Source organism: Rattus rattus, chromosome 7, assembly GCF_011064425.1.
Source record: "Rattus rattus isolate New Zealand chromosome 7, Rrattus_CSIRO_v1, whole genome shotgun sequence".
Lineage (NCBI taxonomy): Eukaryota > Metazoa > Chordata > Mammalia > Rodentia > Muridae > Rattus > Rattus rattus.
This window is the reverse complement of record NC_046160.1, coordinates 36636276-36645082: the sequence shown is the minus strand read 5'-3', so window position 1 is coordinate 36645082 and position 8807 is coordinate 36636276.

The following is an 8807-nucleotide window of genomic DNA, read 5'->3' as shown; positions in this document are numbered from 1 at the left end:
ATCTTCTGGATATCTTGGCAGAAACACAACCCAGCCACACACTTTCTTATACTGAGACTCTTACACAAAAGAGCATACAACTGGTGTTTTTACCCTGCTAGGGTTCCACACCTCAGTGCCCCAGATATCTGCTGGATATCTTGGCATAAACTCAGCCCACCCACACTTACTTAAATTGAGACTCTTTCTTAAAAAAAAACACACTCATTTAGCATTAAAGCAATCCAGCGTCTAGATTTGGCAGATCCACATTACACTGTCCTAATCCCAGTTCCCAAATTACTCATCCCTGCACCTTTTATTTACCAAGTCTCCAGCTTCTTCTCCCCCCTGGTACCTCTAACTCCTCTCAGTTCCCCATCGTCTCTCCAACTCTCTCTCTTCTTCCTCCTGGCTTCCTTCTCTCACCCCTCCTCCCTCAACTGTCAATCCTCCCCCCCCCCTCCTCAGGTTCCACTCGCTCAACTGTCTCCAACTGTCAACTGTCAACCTAACCTCTGAATCTAATCCCCCTCTCACTCCCAACTCCTACCTCTGCCCAAATCTCACGCTCTTGCCTTTATTTAACAAATTCAGAGAAAACCCCAAGGCAAACCACAACATTTCCCCCTTTTTGTCCAGTTAAAAAACTTTTTCCTATACATAGGTGAACTAAGCATCATTATTACCATTCTGCAATTTATAAAACCAACAATATGCTGATCACCCAGTCCACCAACTCTGTTCACCAACCATGTTATCCACACCACATCTTGGCAAGGCAAACCACAACAGCGTGCCACCATACCCAGCTCTTATCCCGTTTTCTGATTGTGGATTCAATGTGACCAGATGCTTCAGCTCCTGCTGCTTTGACAGCAACCTGCAGTAAATCCTTTCGCCCTTGAATTGCTTTATCACAGCAACAGTAATGGAAACTAAGACACAGTGCATTCTCAGCATGAAAACATTAAAAACCATTATGAACAATGTAGCTCTTTGCTAAATTCATCACAGCTGAATTGCCTCGACCCAAGCCCTGTGCCAAAAACATGTGTGTCCTTGTTGTGGTCAGTCTAATACATTTTGCCCTGTCCCAATTTTTATTTCTTTTTAATTTTTGTTTTTCTTACATCTGTTTGTGTGTGTGTGTGTGTGTGCGCGCGCGCGCGCTAGAACCACGTTGCACATATTAAGGTCAGAGAACAACTTGGGATTTTCCCCTTCTACCATATAGGTTCTGAGAGTCAAATTCAGTTTGTCAGGCTTGGCAGCAAACAGCTTTAACTGCTGAGCTATCTTACTGGCCTGGCTTGCCCTAGGCTTTATATGCTAGTTCGTTAAAGCATTCATTCATCCATTCAATGAATACTGAGATAGACATGGTGATGTGGTACAGTCTCTACACAATAGACATTGTTTTAGGCTTTCTAGATAAAGCCAAGAGACCAAGGCAGACCAAGATCTTATCTCCACAGAGCTTAAGGAGCAGAGGGGATGAGACGTGAAGCAAGTAAAATATAGAGTTATCCCTCCAGTCCCATAAAATGGATTTTAAAAAAGCGTTGAGGTTGGAGAGTAGCTCAGTAGATGAAGTGCTTGCAACATGAGTAGAAGGAGTTGTGTTCGGTATCCAACACTCATGCAAAAGCCAGGGACAATCCACTTGTGATCTCAGAGCTGAGGAGGTGGGGACAGATAAAGAAGATCCTGGGGCTTGTAAGCCAGATATCATAGATGTACCTTACAGCCCCAGGTCAGTGGGATACCTGAGGTCCTCCCAGTTTCAAGAGAATGCCTACACACATGCATTTGCACTCATGTAACTGCCCCATACACTTGTGCATACACACACACACCCACAATATATGTACATATATATGTATGTGTATGCATATATATTCAAAATCTCTATATATATTTGCGTACACACACACACACACACACACACACACACACACACACACACACACAAAACCTAAAGCCATTAAAGGCAAAATAGCATTGGTTTTTAAAATTTTGTGCCTAGTGTATTTGATGTTTTCATTTGTACATCAGGACAAAATGAAAACAGGGGACATTTTGTGTAAAACAGAATTCGGCTCTACACCGGGGCATTTTATTTTTCCTTTTATATGTTCAGCTCATCTATTTGATGCTGATGGAAGGAATGCTGTCAATGTTTGTATAGCCCAGGTTGTGGTTACATGAGGGTGTAGCTCATGACCCTCACAGGAAAGGGAGGGCCTTTAGGAAACAGAAACTCTCTCTTTCAGATTTGTCCATTGTGTGTAGCGGTGAGAGAAATTTCTAGAAGAGAGTTCCGATATCACTGCCAAGTTGTAGCTGCATAAACATATGTCAAACAAGCTGTTTTTCAGGAGACAGCTCATCCCTTGGTGTCACTGTGCACAGTGAGCTACTAAAGATACCACAGGGCTCAGTGCTGACGTCAAGCGGATATGAGGCCGCTCCGCAGCTGATTGCTACGAGTCCCAAATTGGAAACATGAGCTTGCCCACAGAGGACGTTCCAACTCGGCTTGACAAATGAATCCTCAAATGTTCCCCACAGTCATTTGTTTTAAAAAGCTCAAGCAACTCTTCATTGTCCTAGCTGCTGTGTTAGGTAGTTTCTCAGAGGAAAACAAAACACAAAAACAACCCCCACGTCCCCTCCCCCGCAGACAGACAAAGAACAGTATCAAGAACCTTTGCTAATGCTGGCTAGAAAGAATCAAAAGGGACCAGGGGGTCCCATCGAAGACAAAGAGATGTTTCCCATAAAAAAATTGCAGTAGCTGGTTATTTTTAGACCAAAATGAAACAAATGACATGTGCACAGAATGCCCTCTGGGACTCACTCCCTCACTCCCCACATGTTAACTTCTATCCTTCTTTAACCTTTCCCCCAATTGCTTTAACATTTTTTTTTGGTTATTTTATTTATTTACATTTGGAATTTTGTCCTCCTTCCTGGTTACTCCTCCCGTAAGCCACCCATCACACACATACCCCCTCGCTTTAAACTTTCTAAAAAACAAAACTATACTGTATATTGTCACAAGGTCCTGAGACTCCTACCTTCTGAGACACTGTTAAGTATTAATACATAAAAATACTGTATTTCAAGCATTCACGATGACTTTGTGCATTCTTGGTGGCAGTCCTTCTTTGTGGTCCTGGGGATTGAACCTAAGCCCTCATACATACGAGACAAGTGCTCTACCCATGAGCTGCCCGTCCCTGCCCTGAGGCAGATTACTTTCTGTGATTCACTTAAAGATGTCAAATCAAATACCCTTGTTCAGTATTGGAATACACGAGCATTCAGATTCCTGAAGTCAAGCTGTCAATCAGTGGTTGTCAACTGCAGGTCACAGCCATTGGAAAACATAGATTTCCCATGGTCTGTGGAACTGAGACAACGCTCGGCAGCAAAATTACTGCTATAAATAACCATATAAAATACATTTATGGTTGGGGGTTCTTAAGATCATTGATGCTTCTCTTCTAGTCGCCAGTCCTCCCATCCTATGTATAGTCACAGTACTGGTTAAAGGATGGGAAAACAGTCCGTGCTCAGAGAAAAGGATTAGGTAGCATAGGTGTCCCAGTCAGAGGAGAATGGTCATCCCAACTCACGAGGCACTGTCGGAAAATTAAGGCTTCTTCTAGGGTGTTACAACCTCAAATCACATAGCCTGACTGGAGGTCAGTTTCCAAAGGGTATGAATGTGGGCTTGTGGAGTACCCTGCCTGCTCGGGAGTGCACACGGTAGTTCAGTCTTCCTCAGCCATGAAGGCTGGGGCAACACCTCGTTCACACTCCAGAGCTGCATTCTCCTCCCTTTCTACAGAGGATGGTGGTACTTACCTGACAGAGTGAGAGGATGGAATCGGGTCCACTCGGTGGCTGCCGTAGAACAAGGCGCTGATCAGTGCGGGTGGTGATTGTAATTAGAGATGGCTTTTTAACAGCTGTGGAATGCACCATTGCACTGTGGCCTGAAACTGCATCAAGTACCTGTCTAAACAGGATATATTTACCTCGAGCCAGCTCTCCTTCCTCAGTCTTTTTTTTTTTTCCTGGTTAAGAACATGGTACCCATAGCCTCACACGTGCTGGACAAGCACTGTCCAGGAAGCTACGACCCCAGCTCTAGTTCAATTCTCTGCATCAAAATCCAGCTGTGCCTCAGAGAAGTGGTGCAATTAGATTGACTCTAAATGGTTATAAATATGTTTAGAAGACAGACAAGTAAGCCCTAAGTCGGCTGTGACGGAGCCTGTCTTTGGACGGCTGAAGGGGAGGGGGAGTGAGGGTATTTTTGGCTGATGTTATCTGTAGATCTGAAAGACCTTTGCCACATCCTGGACACATGGTGTTTGGCTCCTGCAGGAAATGGGCAAGCAGGGTCTTGCCTTGGTTCAGAGTCACGGCCTTTCTTTTCGTTCATCAGACTGTGATTGAATACGTTATTGCATGGTTCAATGGAAACACATTTAAGGAGGCTTAGCAGAGCAGCATTTTAATATTCCTTTGAAGACTGATTTTTTTTCTCCCACCAGAGACAAACAACATTTCATTTATTCCAATATCATCACCTATCAACCACAAGTCACTCAGGAAATAGCCAGAACGTATGACACTTTATAAGATACAGAGATTGAACGCTGACTTTAAGCACCATGAGTGCTACCCGCCCCAGCTGTTCTCCAGGGCTCAGGTCCTGGCTCCCCAGCTCTCTCAGCTCACGGGCTTGGAGTTAGGGAGCAGACAGAATCAGATCCTCATCTACAAAGGATATCTGAAAGCTTATTAATCAGTCTCTGATCACCACATCCTCATGGTCTTCTGCTAGTATACTGTAGGCAGCAGTTCAACCATCGTGAAGAAGACTAGAGGGCCAGGCCTGGAAACCGAGGAATGTAGGTGAGGGGGTGCTGACTCTGAATGGCGAACATGTTCTTCTCCAGAAATGGTATCTTCATCAGTGAGGTGGCCATGTGCAATGGCGAGAGGTCATGAGTTGGGCAGAGAAAATGATTGTATTTATAAGTATGTGTATATTCTCACTATTGACTGACCATTCCTTCTCCTCTTCCTCTTCCTCCTCCTCTTCCTCTTCCTCTTCCTACTCTTCTTCCTCCTCCTCTAATAGGGTCTCAGGTATCTTACACCGGGTGTGAACTAACTATGCAGCCCAGGACGACCTTGAACTTGAGTGGGTATGTGTAGTGTAAGTGCAGGTAAGTGCACAGAGCCACAGGGCATGAGTGGGGGTCAGAGGTCAACCTTGGCTCTAGGTTGGTCCTTACCTTCCTCCTCGTTTGATGCAGGATCTTCTGCTGTTCACCACTGTGTATGGCAGTTTGCTGGCCTGAAAGCTTTGTGGGATTCTCCCAGCTCTGGCCCCCTTCTTTCTATAGGCGCAATGGGTTACACACGTACACTGTACTGCTTTATCCTCTTTATGTCATGGGCTCTGGAGACCTGAGGTCTGGTCTTCACACCCGTGAGGCAGATGCTGTTTCTACTGAGTCACCTCCCAGCCCAGCCATCGAATTTTGATCCTCCTGTCTTGACTCCCCATGCCACTTATGTGGCACCGAGGATCAAACCTCGGGCATTGTACAAGAGCTCAGTTGGGCTACCATCGCAGCCTCCTGAAAATTACTTCTTAAGCTGATTTTTCTTCAGCCATTTTTTTTTTTTGCTTTTATTTTGGAATCCACACTACCTACAAACTTACTTATTTACTAAATAATTATTTAATATATTTAATCATATAACCACTGAAAAATAAAAATATTATTATGATGCACTAAATCCATCTAACTCATTCATTTACTCGCTTCTTTACTTTTGCGGATGTCCACCCTTGTGACACGCGTGCACTCCATGGTGCATTTGTGGAGATCAGAGAACAACATTTAAGAATCAGTCTTTGGGCTGGGGAGACAGCCCAGTGGTTAAGAGCACTGGCTGCTCTTCCAGAGGTCCTGAGTTTAATTCCCAGCAACCACATGGTGGCTCACAACCATCTGGGATGGGATCTGATGCCCTCTCCTGTCCTGCAGGTGTACATGAAGACAGAGCCCTCATATACACGAAAGACACACACAAAAAAAAGAATCAGTTTTCCCTTTCTACAGTGTGGGTGCTGGGATGAGACCCAAGTTGCCAGATTTGGCAGCAGGATGTCCCCATCATGAAGCTCTGATGCTGCTCATTCAAAGCCAGCAAAGTTTCCTGTCCCTCCTCCTGTCCCCGTGCACTGGCCACAGCAGAACAGTCTACATTCTGACACCATAACTCTATTCTTTCAAGAAAGTTATATAGCTGGGCATAAAGGTTCATGCCTGTAATCTTTTTTTTTTTTTTTTTAAGATTTATTATTTTTTCTTATATGAGTACACTGTAGCTGTTTTTCAGACACACCAGAAGAGGGCATCAGACCCCATTACAGACGGTTGTGAACCACCATGTGGTTGCTGGGAATTGAACTCAGGACCTCTGGAAGAGCAGTCAGTGCTCTTAACCACTGAGCCATCTCTCCAGCCCCATCATGCCTGTAATCCTGACATTTGGGAGGGTCTGGTGGAAGAAGTGCCTCTTAGGTTAGGGCCAGCCTGGGCTACTTAGACCCTGTTTTCAAAAAAAAAAAAAAAAAAAAAAAAAGCCAAGGCTGGCGAGAAGGTTCAGCAGGTAAAGGTGCTTGCTGTGCACGCCTGGTGACTTGAGTTCAACCCCAGAAACCCATTCTCCTCAAAGTTGTCAGCTCCACACCCACCCATGCCCACGGGCATCCTTCACCCCTCCCCCACAATAATAAAGAAATCAGAGCAAGCGGAAGAAGCAGTACCACTGCTGCGTCACTAACCCTCGAAATGACTAGGTGTGAAGACGTGTAAGCTCTACGGGCACGGAGGTTCATGTCTGTAATCTCGATATTTGTGATAGAGCCGTTATGCATGAGATGAATGCCACAGAGCGCCGGCTTCCTCTCTCCTTCCCCTATTGACCTTGAGCAGAGTTCAGAAACCCGTGTGCTTCTTAGCAAAGGAAGAGCAGAGGCACACTGAAAGGAGACGTGTTAGCTCCTGGGGAGAATAAAACCCAATAAAAAGATGAACGGAACAACCTTTGGGCTTCAAGCTCAGTCTTTGCCTTTATGAACGACTTAGCCATAAGTTACAACTGACACTTAGAAGAACCAATCCCAGAGACCTCTGGGGAAAATCCGAAACCTGCTCCCTCCCTCCCTCCCCCAATTAATTCTGTTGTGTTTAGATTTCCGTTTATTTGGCCCTCCAGCTGCCTCCAGGAGCTAGCCACCTATCACAAGTGCGCAGAGAGGGTACTCATCTGATGTAGGGTGGACGGTTGTTTTCCTTCCACCTACAGTGATGGATGCTGAGCTTCCTGACTGGTAGGCTACAAAAAAAAAAAAAAATATATGCCCGGGCACACTTCCCAGCCCCTAACCGCATGGCCACTGCGTTTGTGAGCACTGTGATTCTGTGCTGAGACATGTCCAGCTTAAACGCTGGTGGGCTCTCATTCTTGGCACAGAGCTTTGGAACAGTGTGAACGGCTGAGGTTACCACCTTCATAGACACCACTGTCTGGCAGCCCAGTGTGTAGGGCAGGGGGATGTGGCTTGAGGGCATATGGGTGTGTGCGCTGAGAAAAATTCAGAGAACGCAGTGATCCTGGAGGTGAATGAACCTTATGCTGTTACTGCCAAGTCTCATCCCAATCATCAGAGAGAAAAATGAGATGAGGCAAGTGGCCGGGTTCCCTGAGAGCAGAGTATGGATCATGGGATAAAACATGCTATGGGAAAAAAGTCTCTGAGAAACATTTCATGTCCGCGTCGATTTGGACTCACTCGGAAATTAACTTAGGATTCCAGAATGTGAACTGCGAAGGCATTTTATCATCTAAATCAGTTCTATTTTATCATTTCTATTTGTAAGATGTGTCTGTGGCAGTGAGCCCGGGACAGAGCCGCCACCGCCACCCCATGGAGCCATCTTGAGTGGGAAAGGAATGCTGAATATTTCCTTCTGTCTCTCATGTCCAAGTTCACCCTTTACTTCCTGATCTGTGGCCCTGGAGTGGGGCTCTGCAAACCACACCCCCTATCCTTCCCTTGCTGGTGCAGGTTGGGCAACTATGTGGTAGCAGTAGAATGGAAGGCATGAGGTAGAGCCCTCTTCCAAGTTCGAACTTCTATCAGTCTTCCTATGGCAACAAGAGTTAACAACAGCTCCTTCCAGAGTCTCCCAGCAGCTGCAGTAAATAGTAGCTACGGTATCCCTTGGAAATGCTAGCACTGACTGTGGTCCTCAGTGACATGCATACTAGACAAATCCCGGTCCATCAGACTTGAGCACCAACTGCATGAAGGAGTCCAAGTCCGGCAGAGGTCCAAGGTGTTATGTGGCTTCTATTCCTGGAGTTTCAGAGCCAGCAGTGTGGAGACTCTCCTGATACCTGGGTTATGGTATTCTTGCTGTAGCCTTTTCTGGATTTATTTACCTCAATGTTCCTTTTGGCTAGCACAGCCTTCTAGCTTCATTTCTTGTATCAACTTGCCTCTGTGGTTTTCCCTGGAAGGATACTGTACTTGGTACCAAGGATGGGTTTATCTATAACCCTGCTGCCCATGTATGTCTAAGACATCTAAATTAGATGCTACTTCCTGTTCAAGGACCATTGTGACCACCGAAGTCTCTGTATAGGAGGTTCTGGAAGACAGAAACTTGCTCATAGGCAGGAGTCTTAGTTCCCTGGTCTTTGCTGTCATAAAAGACCCC